We start from the raw sequence: 13,945 nt of genomic DNA on the forward strand, positions 1-13,945 counted from the left end.
CCCCCTTTTCAGAAATCGTTTGAATTATGCACCGAATGCTGAGCCGAATCCGAGGAAACTGCGGCTTTATGGAGCTCAACGGCTCTGGATGAGCTGTGATGTAAATGAAATACGATTGGCTGTTTTAAAAAAGAGGAGGATTTATTCCTATATATTACAGGATCTACAGTTGATCAGGGAATATGATCCACATGATGTGTTTGAAGAAGATCAGAAGAGTTTCTCACAAATCAAACAGGGACAGAACGCTTCATTAGAAAGCAGAACTAAACACAAAGATGAAGTCAAAGCGCTCACTAAATATAGAAGAGTTTGATGAAGTGTACTGAAGTGTATGTCAACGGCTCACTCAAAGCTTTATGGTGTGTGTGTGTGTGTGTGTGTGTGTGTGTGTGTGTGTGTGTGTGTGTCGCTGGAGCTCATGGTCTGATGATCTGACAGAATCATGTTCATTCTCAGATTCATTCATTATTTATCATCTCACTAAACCTGGATCTCACTTTCTGGAAAACTACAAACGGGAAGAATTCATGATCTTACCAGAGACTCAGACGCATTTATGGATTCATCTGATCATGAGGAGGAGGAGGAGGAGGTGGATGATGGTGATGAAGATGAGGAGGATGAAGATGAGGAGGATGATGATGAAGATGATGGAGGAGGAGGATGATGATGAAGATGAGGAGGAGGAGGATGATGAAGATGATGAAGATGATGAGGAGGAGGATGAAGATGAGGAGGATGATGATGATGGTGATGAAGATGAGGAGGATGATGATGAAGATGAGGAGGATGAAGATTATGAAGATGATGTTTCATAATCTCCATAATCTCATATCTGAAGATTATTCATAAATCCTGGATTAGTGATGAATGCTTTACGAGAGTCTCTCATAATACATGTCACTTATTAAAAGCTGAAAGATGTAAAATACTCAAATGATTTCTGTCCAGAGTTTGTGTTAGAAATGCAGTTCAATTAAAGCCCCAGTTTGACATTGAGCTTCAGTGTGAATAATATTTGACTCCTGATCTAAATCATCTGCTGTGAGAATGAAGGAAATCACCTGATCATGATCTGAGAGGATGAAGATGATGAAGAAGATGAAGAAGATGATGATGAAGATGAACCCAGAAGTTTCCCAACAGGTGTGTTTTCCACAGGACAGACTCCAGCAGCTGCACAGTTAAGGTCTCTCTCTCTCTCTCTCTCTCTCTCTCTCTCTCTCTCTCTCTCTCTCTCTCTCTCTCTCTCTCTCTCTCTCTCTCTCTCTCTCTCTCTCTCTCTCTCTCTCTCTCTCTCTCTCTCTCTCTCTCTCTCTCACACACACACACACAAACACACAAAATGGGCACAAATGGCCTTTCATGACTGTTGCCACTAGAGGGCGGAATCAGTTCTTAATGCTGTCAGGGCCATATTAAGACATAATAATTTCAAAGGAAAGAAAAAAACAAACCACAGTACACCATGCAGATATCACAAAATAGCCTTTACGTCTTTGGCCGTGACATGAGTGATGATTTTTGAAAGTGTGTGATGGTTGAATTATGGTTTATGAGTGTGAAGTGTCAGATGTTTGGGTTTTTCTTTAGTTCTTAAAGGTTGTGAGAGAGTGTGAATGTTTTGTCATTCAAAAACAACGAAATGCTTTCAGTTCAGTTAACACAGACTCATCCTCATTCTGCTGAACTACAGAATGTAAAACATCTAAAGCCTCTCCTGTTCCTGGTTCATCATGAGATCAACGCGTTTGTCTAAACCAGTTTAACCAGTTCAGGACGACAGATCTCCGAGCCGTGAAGAGATCGCCTCAGCTCAGCTCATCGAGGGGATTCAATCATTTATATCTTTAATGGTCAGTAAAGAGATTCATTGATCTATAATCCAGACACTGATGTGTGTCTTAAACTCAAACTTAAATGTAAACCTGCATTGCACAAAAATCATCAGCAACATTTATATTTCTCTTTAACTGAGATCGTACCGGTGTTTTGTTTGAACAGACATTCTACAGACGGAGAGTTTAAGAGAAAACATTGCATGGCATGTGGATTAATCTAAAGAAGGGGAAAAGAAGGGAGAAAAATGGCAAGTTAAAACCTGAAGAGAGTGTGAGACGAGTTCGACGGAACAGCTTTCAGTTCCACAGACCATACTGTGAGTATTGATGATGTATAGGAGATAAAACCATCCGTATCTTTTATGGGCTCAAATTCCCTCCCATTGAACTGCAGTCAAGCTTAAAAAAAGAATAAGCATGAATCAAATGTTTAACATGTGAAAATATAACGCACAAAACTGAAAAATCAATGCAGAATCACAAACAATGCGGTCATAGAAATACAAATAATAAGCGTGAGTCAAACATTTAAACAACACTCAAAAAAAGGCACATTGGTTGAACATGATTTAATCGTGGACAGTGGTTTTACGTGATCACACCACATTATCTTCACAACGGTGGATGATGTTCAACCAGCTTGAAATATTTGTGTTCATTTAACATGAACAGATAAGTTATTTTAAATCAGATTAACATTCTTAATTTTGTCCAAAACTATTACCTTTAATTACTCTGAAATGAATATATAAAAACAAACTAAGTAATCCAGTTTAATTGATAATTTTTATTTAGTGAAATGCTATTTTTTACAACAGTTAGAAAACCTTTTACATTACAAGATTGTATTGGCTAGATGGTTTTGTTCCATCCATGGCAAGCCTAAAGTAGATGTTTATTATTATTAAAACAACTTTAATCGCTATTAGCAGATCCTCTGAGCACACGCTCTACACCACAATGGTAACGTCCAAAAACACGAACATAACACACACTTTTAAATACCAACATAACAAAACATTAAACATTAAAAAGTCTCTCCATTTTCTCATCTCGTTAGAAATGCATAAAATATCACTTTATTTAAACATTTACTCTCCAAATTCAGCCCGTTTGCAGAGCATGATGGGAAGTGAAAGTCCTGTTTGTTAGGCTTACTTGATTGAATCATGTTATCTCAAAATAAACACATCAAGTTATGTCAGAGAGTGACGGTTTTAAGTCAGTTTAACATGAATCAATTACATTTGAACCAGAAACCTGATATAATGGTGTTAAATGGAGATGAATTGCTTAAATAAAGTGAACAGCATCATAAGTTCATTTTTTTGAGTGAAGTTTAAAATGATAATGTTACGTCCAAGGACGTATTGATATTTGTTTCTTCCACAATGAGTGTTATTGGAGTATTTGTTCTTCTCCATTGCCCCAGTCTGCAGTTACCTCGACTTGGATGGAAACGCAAGCCCAGAAAACAAGAGCAAAGGAGAAAAGAGCACAGACATACAAAAATGAAAATAAGAGCAGAAAACATGATTTTATGTGCGATACAGATGATTTTGAGCAATATAATTTTAAACTTGTTTAAATGTTTGACTCACGCTTATTATTTGTATTTCTATGACCGCATAGTTTGTGATTCGGCATTGATTTTTCAGTTTTGTGCGTTAAATATTCACGTGTTTTTAAAATTTTGATTCGTGCTTATTATTTTTTTATACTTGACTGCAATTCAATGGGCGGGAATTTGAGCCCATAGGCTTTATTCACTCTAATAAACTACATGTGGAAATATAATTTACGTGTATTTATGAGGGAGGCGTGTTTAGCTTATTATTTAATTCAAGATCTGAAAATATAATGCAGGAGATCACTAACCCTCATTCTGCTGAACTACCAAATGCAAACAATGTAAAACATCTAAATCTTTTGATCATCTTTTGTTTCCTCCTAAAGGAAGCCAGAAGCTTTTTGTTCAATGCTTAATGCTATAATCCGATGTTTGTGTTTTTAATGTCTAGTTTTCTGTGATCCAGACAGTCATACTGTGAAGATTCAGATAGAGTCAAAGATGAGGTGAGATTCACACACACGAGCTCATTTGGAGGTAATCTTCATTTGTTAATGCCGAATTCACACTGCCGATTTTAGGCCCGATTTTTGACTCACCGACAGGTTTTGCGAAATCGCAGACAAATGCCCGAAACTGTGCTGCCAACTCTTGCGAGACAAATAAGCAACCACAGCTTCAAAAACAAGTCCAATATTATTATATTATTTATTATCATCAATATAATTTATGGTCAATCATTATTTATAAATAAATGAGCCTGCGACATATTAAACTGAAACCTCTCAGAGTTTGAAAAGCAAAAACTTTGATTTTACAAAAATCTTCAAATTGTAATTAAGGCTGTGAACAGATAAGCCCTTAATCTCAATGTGCAATCTGCCCTAAATAGTATTAGTAAAGTTAAAGTTAAAGTATTAGTAAAGTTACTTGTGTCACATACTTTTTAGGCTTAGTAATTTGGATATTTTTTTACAGTCTATGATTGGGACACAGGCAAGCACTAAGGGAGCGCTGCAATATAGCCTCATATTTATTATAAAATACATATAATAGCCTGTAATGATAAATACATTTTAAAAAATTACATTTAAATTAGGTGCCTGCCTTATCAACCTGTTTCCTCTCCGTCTCTGTTGGTTGCATTCTTTGTAAAAATGTATGCGTCTATTTACGTCTACTAACAATCTTTACGTGCATTTATAATGTCACATGCCTGCACGTTGAACGCTATTTTTCTTCAATGAGGGGAAGTATGAGGACGTATTACTTCAGCACTCGTATGAATCGTTGCATCGAATGACTATTAGCTAGACAGTGTCAGGCAATGGACAAAACAGCGACCATAAATGCAAAGAAACAAAGTTGCTTATCATATTTTCCTAGCCTGGCGTGGTCATACTCAACTCTAGTCAGAATATGAGTCTGATGCTCATTGGGCTGTGATTATGGGGCGTGTTTCAACCCAACCAGGAAAGACCTCAATTGGATAGACCAACAACCAATGCAACGAAGCAACATAAACAGAGCTCAACTGCACTGTGTTGCCAAGTCCGCATTTTTTTTTTCCGCGGTTGTTTTCTATGTCCGCGGGTTGAATCGACTATTATGTGATATATAGACCCATGAGTGCGAATTCTAGCAGGCAATCTTGCCAAAATAACACACATTTTACCCCCCAAACGCCATTTTTTTCCAGAGAACCCCCCGAGAAGCTATTGTTTTGGGCTAGTAGTTGGCGCGTTTTGTTGTAAAAACTTGGCAACCCTGTCTGCACGCGCGCTGGAATAAACGATCTTTGCCGGTGTTGTAAAAAAATACAAAAATGTAATGATACACAGAGTACTTACCCAACATGATCATCATTTCTGAGAGAAATAGTGAAGGTGATGCAGATACAAACAAGCTCTCCGTTTAGGATTAGAACAAATATAACCCAAGCCCCTTTGATGACGAGATGATTACGTTAATGTTGATCATCTGTCCGTCATCGGCTAAAGCCCGCCCTGATGATCTCATTGGTCAGTTACTGTTGATCATCTGTCCGTCATCGTCTAAAGCCCGCCCTGATGATCTCATTGGTCAGTTTCTGTTGATCATCTGTCCATCATCAGCTAAAGCCCGCCCTGATGATCTCATTGGTCAGTTTCTGTTGATCATCTGTCCATCATCGGCTAAATCCCGCCCTGATGATCTCATTGGTCAGTTTCTGTTGATCATCTGTCCATCATCGGCTAAAGCCCGCCCTGATGATCTCATTGGTCAGTTTCTGTTGATCATCTGTCCGTCATCGGCTAAAGCCCGCCCTGATGATCTCATTGGTCAGTATCTGTTGATCATCTGTCCGTCATCGTCTAAAGCCCGCCCTGATGATCTCATTGGTCAGTTTCTGTTGATCATCTGCCCATCATCGTCTAAAGCCCGCCCTGATGATCTCATTGGTCAGTTACTGTTGATCATCTGTCCGTCATCGTCTAAAACCCGCCCTGATGATCTCATTGGTCAGTTTCTGTTGATCATCTGTCCGTCATCGGCTAAAGCCCGCCCTGATGATCTCATTGGTCAGTATCTGTTGATCATCTGTCCGTCATCGTCTAAAGCCCGCCCTGATGATCTCATTGGTCAGTTTCTGTTGATCATCTGCCCATCATCGTCTAAAGCCCGCCCTGATGATCTCATTGGTCAGTTACTGTTGATCATCTGCCCATCATCGTCTAAAGCCCGCCCTGATGATCTCATTGGTCAGTATCTGTTGATCATCTGTCCGTCATCGTCTAAAGCCCGCCCTGATGATCTCATTGGTCAGTTTCTGTTGATCATCTGCCCATCATCGTCTAAAGCCCGCCCTGATGATCTCATTGGTCAGTTTCTGTTGATCATCTGCCCATCATCGTCTAAAGCCCGCCCTGATGATCTCATTGGTCAGTTTCTGTTGATCATCTGTCCGTCATCGTCTAAAGCCCGCCCTGATGATCTCATTGGTCAGTTTCTGTTGATCATCTGTCCGTCATCGTCTAAAGCCCGCCCTGATGATCTCATTGGTCTGAACAGTTTCTGTTTGGGTTATAATTACTCCTCTATGGAGCGAGGCCAGACCGAACCGCCCGACCTAAAGATTTTGTGGGTGGTGCTAAGTTCGGCTGGCATCCAGGCTAATATTTTCCTAACAAGCAACCACATTTTTATCCCAAAAAAACTGCAACCCGTGACTTGAGATTTTTTAACGCGACTTGCCAAAAAAAAAGAAGAAGAAGCCCAAAGTCGCGTGTTATACACAGACTTGGCAACTATGGTACGGAACAATCAAGTATGTCTTTGCAGGTTAGTAATAGGCGTTACCACATCAGTGGGCGTGGCCGTAAGCAGAGGGATGTTTTCAACTGTGTTACCTGATTTGCCACATCACAGTGTGGGTGGGGTCTGGTTAAATCAATCATTTTCATTGTCTGATTTGTAAACACCCATCAGTTTGAAAACGCCCACAAATTTGGAAACATAGGGAATAATAGGCAAATCGGTGCTTGTTCATGTGAGTGACAATAACGCAGTGCGAATTATCAAAGACGCGATCTGTGATTCATGAGATATTTGGCATGCTAAATATCTGGTCCTGTGGCGATTCAAACATTTTAATAGATATTTTACAATAAAGTTTGAAAGAAATCCTAATGAAATCAATAATTAATAAATAAATCACATATTTGAGCTTTAAACAACTACATTCTCGCCTGAAAAACTATTAAAAGTACATTTTGTGACACAATAGAGTAGTATTTTTAAATTACTCTGGCCTAGGGGTTCCCCTATGGGTTTCCCATCCGTCACTTCAGCACGTGACAGCAGTAAGCAGGCTCCTCATTGGTTAACGCGGCGCGAATATCCGCCAAAGTTCAAATTTTTCAACTTGAGTGATTGGCGTGTTTCGCGCGAATCACGCGTTCAAAGCGCTCAATTCTCGTGATCATTGCCGCCTCATTCGCTAGGTGTTTTTTTATTTTCTTTACTGCTTTTGTTAACTCTAAGCTCCAGTTATAATATCTTTATCAGAATGCAGTTCATATAATGTGTTATTTTGCACTCCTTTCAGCTAAAGTGAGCCATCCTGATTTATAAATACAATTATCCTATATGGGTTATGGTTATGTATATAACATGCGTAAACATTTAATATGTGCGTTTGTGGCTTGAAATCAAGATTATGCTTCATATGATCAAATATAGATCACATTTTGACTGTCCCTTTGCACTGTATTTATATATTATCATCAACGCCACTTTATTGACTTTATCCTTTTGCCCATATGAGCATCAGCCGATCAAGATGATATTAAATTATTGATGGATTTTGATCTGTTTGGAGGATCTGACACATGTTAAATATATAATCACTCCTTTAATTTTAACTGAATTTATTTATGATTATCGTATCGCATTATTTAACAATTTATCGCATAACACAGTTTATATATCGCGCCGCCCTGAAGGTAGAGCTCCAGGAAATGTGAAAGAAGTTAAAAATGTGACGCAGGAATCTGATGTTATATTCACAAGTGTGTGTGTGTGTGTGTGTGTGTGTGTGTGTGTGTGTGTGTGTGTTTTCTGTTTTTAGAAAGCAGCAGTTCCTGTCATCAAACCAGCACATTCTTCTTCTGCACTATGTCAAGTCACGTCTTAAACATATTTTCAGTCAACTTCACAGCTAAACAGAACGGCGGACTTACAGTACACCGTTATTGTTTATGATGGTTATGATGGTTTTCATACGTACCGTTTTACTGTCGTATGATACAATAGTATCGTGCAGGCAATGGCAAAGGTCAGAGGTCAAAAGTTTGAACCTTTGCACTTGCATGTCTGACAAATATTCCCTCATTAATATGTTTATTAATGAACAGAATCGGCTGTAAGCCGCAGTATGCTGTAAAGTGACACTTCATGTACCTTTCCTTTCAGAGAGTGTACAGGAGGTCATTATTTCTGGTGTTTTCCTCTAAAAGCATCTTTATTCTACGGTGACTTTCACGAGGAACATCACAAATGATCAGCAAAAGTATACAGGTTTACCAACAACTACACGTGTACACGTGACTGTGTGTGGTTTTCCTGCTTGATACAGTTTATGGTGTAATCCATTACTGTTATTGCTGCCTGTGTTATACCTTATAACAGGGGCTTTCAAACTTTATGATGCCAAGGACCCCCAAATATAATGAACCTTTTATGGGGGACCCCCATCCTAAAATCCATCTATATATGTGACCCTGGACCACAAAACCTGCCATAAGAGTCTTTTTTTATTTATAAAGATTTATACATATATCTTCATGGAACTTGATCTTAATATTCTAATGATTTTTGGCATAAAAGAAAAATGTAAAATTTTGACCCATACAATATATTTTTGGCTTTTGCCATAAATATACCCATGCGATTAGTGACTGGTTTTGTGGTCCAGGGTCACATATTTTTATGTATGAAAAAAACATTTAAACTGTTAGATAAATAGTAAGTTTGACATTATAAATTCAACATATTGTTTCCAAACTTAAATTGGCTATACTTAATGTGGATGAATAAACCTGAAGAAGAACATTTTCAAGTTTCACAATAAATGCATGTAAGCAGCTTACGTACTGCGTTAAGAGCACTGCCTTACAACCCCAGTGAGCAAGATATAGAGAACTACAGTGAGAAAAACGCACTAGAAAGATATAAAGCAAACAAATCTTCAATTGATTTAGAATTTTCTGTAACTTTAAAGATATAAAGCAAACATATACAAATCTTAAATTGTACTGTAACTTTAACCATTTTTTGCTTTGTCTTTTAATTCCCTGAAATTTTCTGGGGACCCCTTAGAACCTTCTGGTGGACCCCTGGGGGTCCCCGGACCCCAGTTTGAAAACCCCTGCCTTATAATACAATAGTATGGCGCTACTTTTATCCACAGTGTCTTAAACGAGGAACATCACAAGCACAAGTCGACAAAACTGGGGTTGTTAAAAACTAGATTTCAATCAATCAATTGAAAACCCGTGTGACTTGCTCACTGTGCGAGTCAAGAGGTGAGTTTAACTTTTTTAAGTAAATAAAATAGTTAAAGCACCTTTTTAGTATTGCAATGCAAATATTTCATGATTATATTGTTATGAATATGGACTAGATGATATTTGTGATCCGTGCTGACAAAATGAGCCTGAATGCAAACAGGATAATTAAGAGCCATGGGGCGAAACAAGTGAATTTGAGGTTTTTGTCACAAAAATTTGTCAACTAGCGACCCCCAGGCCCCAAATAGCAATTAAACATCTAAAAGTGGCTTTATATGTGCATGTGTAATATGTAGGTAAGTTATATGTAAGATTTTTGCAGCAAAATATCCAAAAACCACTAGACCAGTGTTATATTTTGTTCAGTTGAGTAACAGTCTCCTAAATGTTTCCAACTATTGCGCTGGTGTAGTTTCACTTAAACATTACCATGGAAAGCAGACTTTGGTACATAATGAGAACTCAAAAGAGGACGATTATCGATTTGGCGTTTTCCAGATGGCAAGAGCTTCACAAACTTCAAGCTCGAGAGATGCCGTTCTTGTGCTTTATTACAGATGAGCAAATGTACATCAAACGAATCAATGTTATGTTGCTTAACACGGTGAAATATTGAAGCTACTGCTAGTGTCATAGAGCCAACGAACCAACACACAGAATGACAACTCAACACACTCAGATGCAGTGTAGACCGAGTCAAACAGCATTGAGCTTCCTAAGTTTTGATTGGTCAGATAAACTATTATATTATTAGCACTCACGGGTCGTTCGGCAGAATGAAGTGTCCTTATGAATGCATTCACTCATCCATAAACATGATCAGATCCATCGGGATGAGTCCACGCTCATTCCCTGCGTCATAGATCTACACCTTTGTTATTGTTTTGAAGAGGTTAGCGACCCCTAGCGGCACAGTGTAGCTTTAATCGTGCGTTTCCTGAGAGGAGTACCTTTCATTAGTCCTTTTCTCAGGTTACCTTTTCTCTGCTTTCTTCGAAGTCTGGTATCGTTTTAAAGCGCAATATTCCAACTTTATGAATATTCATAGCGATTTCTCTACAGCATTAGTCTGTAGGCCTACCAATGAAATGTGATTTTCAAACTGATACAAACACAACGATCGTAGGCTACTCCCACTGACTGACAGACCCGACACTTGCGCACAAAGATCCTGACACACACACACACACACACACACACACGCACGCACGCACGCACACGCACACACACTATCTAGGTCTTAAGTGATTGTTGAGGAAAAACATCTGGTGTGTGACATGTGTGACAATGTCTGTTTCATTGATGCTAATCAAACAATTGTGCTATCATGGAAAACAAAGCTGAATATATATATATTCCTCTAGATATGTGTTTTGACTGGGTTTTTGTCAAAATTGGCTTTTTTTTAAATCGCCTCAGTCATTTTTGGCCTGATTCCAATAAATTTATCCTACATCAGAAAATATTCACCCATAAAAAATAAAAAATTGTGGCTCATTTTGCCTGCACGGCTAATAAACGTATACAGTAAACACATTTTACTGTATTATGTGTCCCACCCTTGTTCATGTATTTCAGTCATGTTTCCTGTTAGTCATGTGTTTCCCTTGTGTCCTATTCTGATATTTTTTTCTTGTCATATGTTCATCAGTTCTGTTTGGTTTGTCATTGGTTTAATGCTCAGGTGTTTATTGATAGTCATTCGTCTTTGTGTATCAATAGCCCTCCTGTTTCATTGTTCGTTTGTCTTGCTCTGTTTATGTTCAGTCAAACCAAGTCAGGTCTTTATTTTGTATCTGTCCACTTGAGGATTCAATAAAACTGCACTTGGGATCAGTTCAGCTCGCCTACAGGACATTCATTGCTTCTTTATGTGTTTATTTTCACATTGTAATGTGTTGACTGAACGCCATACGTGAGCTTCACGTCAGAGACCGACACGGAAGACAATAACTTGGCGGATAAAGCTATTATTTATATATTTTTTTCGCATTGTAAAATGATTGTCCAGCTGCTGTAGTGAGATGGGCTGTGTGTCGATGTGTTTAGGGCCATTATGGGTCTTGTGAGTGGGAATGGACTGAATGCCAATGGAGGCCTATCTGAAGCCTTTCTCAGCTTTACACTAAAATATCTTCATTTGTGTTCTGAAGATGAACGAAGGTCTGACGGGTGTCCAACACATGAGGGCGAGGAATTCATTAAAGGTCCTGTTCTTCGCAATTCCATCTTTCAAACTTTAGTTAGTGTGTAATGTTGCTGTTAGAGCATAAATAATACCTGTAAAATTATAAAGCTCAATGTTCAATGCAAAGCGGGATATTTTATTTAACAGAAGTTACCTTTCAAAGCCGACAGCGAGTGGCCGGTTTGGACTACACCGCTGCACTTCCTGCTGTAATGACGTCACTAGAACTGTTTGTTGACTAAAGCTCCGCCCACAAGAACACGTGGAGAAGAGCACGCATTCAGGCATCTCCCCATTATGGTAAGAGGCGGGACCTTTCCAGGCAAAGTGCGCTAAGCTGATGTCCAATCACAACACGGGAAGCGCTGGCCCAATCAGAACTCGTTATGTGTTTCTGAAGGAGGGACTTCATAGAACAAGGAAATCATCAGGCCGTTTGTAGGACAGAGGAAACAGCGCTGCTACAGCAGATTCACACACACACACACACACACACACACACACACACACACACACACACACACACACACACACACACACACACACACACACACGGTTCAGTGTCTCTCTCTACTGGAGATCCTCAGTATTAGGCTACAGCAGATCCACACACACACACACACACACACACTCGGTTCAGTGTCTCTCTCTACTGGAGATCCTCAGTATTGCAGCAGATCCACAGCGGATCACATGATCATCTGCATCCTATCAGACTTCAGAAGAGCTTTGGTTAATTTAAATGAGATCTATAATGCAGTGAAGTAATGTACAGTTTGATCAGCCTGAAGATTATCATCTCATTTAAACATTACTATAGCATTAAAAAAGTGATGATTCAAAAAACATTATAATTGTATTAAAAAAAATATATATATTACAGTAACGAGAATAGAATAAATAAACTGAATAATTAAATAGAACTTAATGGTATTTTAATTATTATTAAATTAGACCTGGACATGAGATCTTTCTTTGTGTCATATTACAGCTGATACACTCATATTCAGTATTTATGTAGTTATTAAGAGTTGTTATAGTCATATCAGTGGTTTGACAATCAGATACATTTCTAAGAACTACCTTTGATCTAAAGTGTTTCTGTGGTAATCTCATTACTAACCGCAGTCAAATATTAGTCAGATTCACAAATCTGAGAGTCCACCACTCGCTGTTATTAACGCATTAGCGCCACCTACAGATGAGCACAGGCACTACAACCACTATTCAAATCACCCTTTTATAATAATAAAGTAATGTGGTACCATTTGAACGCTTAGAGTCTCTACTTTCTGGAGATATGCATCACTTTGGCATTTGTTTTACTCAAAGTAATGCATTTAAACTATTTACATTACTCTGGTGCCATGCAGACAGTTTGGGCTGCTTCCACTAAATTACAGAAAATAGTGAAAAAAATAAGTTTGTCTGTGTCATTTTGTATGCAAGATTTATTCAAATGGGTCTGAAGGGATGACCCCCCCTTTTTTGAGGGGGGGGGGGGGGGTATAACAGCTTAGACAACATATACTTACATGTTTATGACTTTTAGCAGTGTTTTATGTAACTTTAAAGGGTTTTTTGTAAAATGACACCAACATTTTGAACCTATAGACCACTGTATGTGTGTATGGGAGGCTTTTCAATTTGGGTCGGCCAAAATCCAGGCGGAAATCCAGAAAAATGTCCCTGAGTGTAAGAGGCTAAGAACTGTATTCTTCTAAATAATAAATATTAGATTTCACTTCATGCTGTAAGTAACTTATATAACCATAGGTCTATAGGGAGGGGGAAACCAAATGTAAATGTCTGGAATAGTTTTCAGTGACAATGACATAAATTAATAAAAAATGAAAAATATCCAGAGTTTTCAACATGTTATTAGCTTTTTAACAAAAAATGTAATTTGTTGAATTTAACACTGGAAATAAACCAATGCATAATACAATACAACTAACAAACTGGAATGTTGAGGCCACAGACTGTACATTATCAGTCTGAAGTCTCAATCAACTCTAAGACTCTGTGTGATCTAGGGTGATGTTTACAGGATGTTCTACATGAATCATCAAACCACAGCAAGTCCCCGAGGCCACCAGCCAACCGCTCTTTCTAGACATACTCGGACTTCTAATTCCAAGTATTTGAACTTATCAGAAAAAAAACGGTTTCAAATTCAACTAATCAGAATAATGCATATTTGCATTATTGTTTCAGGGACATTTGTCCATATCCTCCTGGGACCCAGTAATAGACTTTTGTCCTCTGTAGTGGACATTATATTTTAGTGAGT

General features: G+C 38.4%; 1 long non-coding RNA gene across 1 annotated transcript; it reads left to right on the forward strand.

Moving 5' to 3' along the window:
• The first annotated feature begins 1,529 nt into the window (after window positions 1-1,529).
• On the forward strand, window positions 1,530-11,290 carry LOC137046425 (uncharacterized). The gene is made up of 4 exons (XR_010898959.1): window positions 1,530-1,859; window positions 2,008-2,161; window positions 3,866-3,920; window positions 8,024-11,290. It is a non-coding gene; the product is annotated as an uncharacterized lncRNA (long non-coding RNA).
• Window positions 11,291-13,945: the final 2,655 nt, after the last annotated feature.

Source organism: Pseudorasbora parva, chromosome 18 (assembly GCF_024679245.1).
Source record: "Pseudorasbora parva isolate DD20220531a chromosome 18, ASM2467924v1, whole genome shotgun sequence".
Classification (NCBI taxonomy): domain Eukaryota; kingdom Metazoa; phylum Chordata; class Actinopteri; order Cypriniformes; family Gobionidae; genus Pseudorasbora; species Pseudorasbora parva.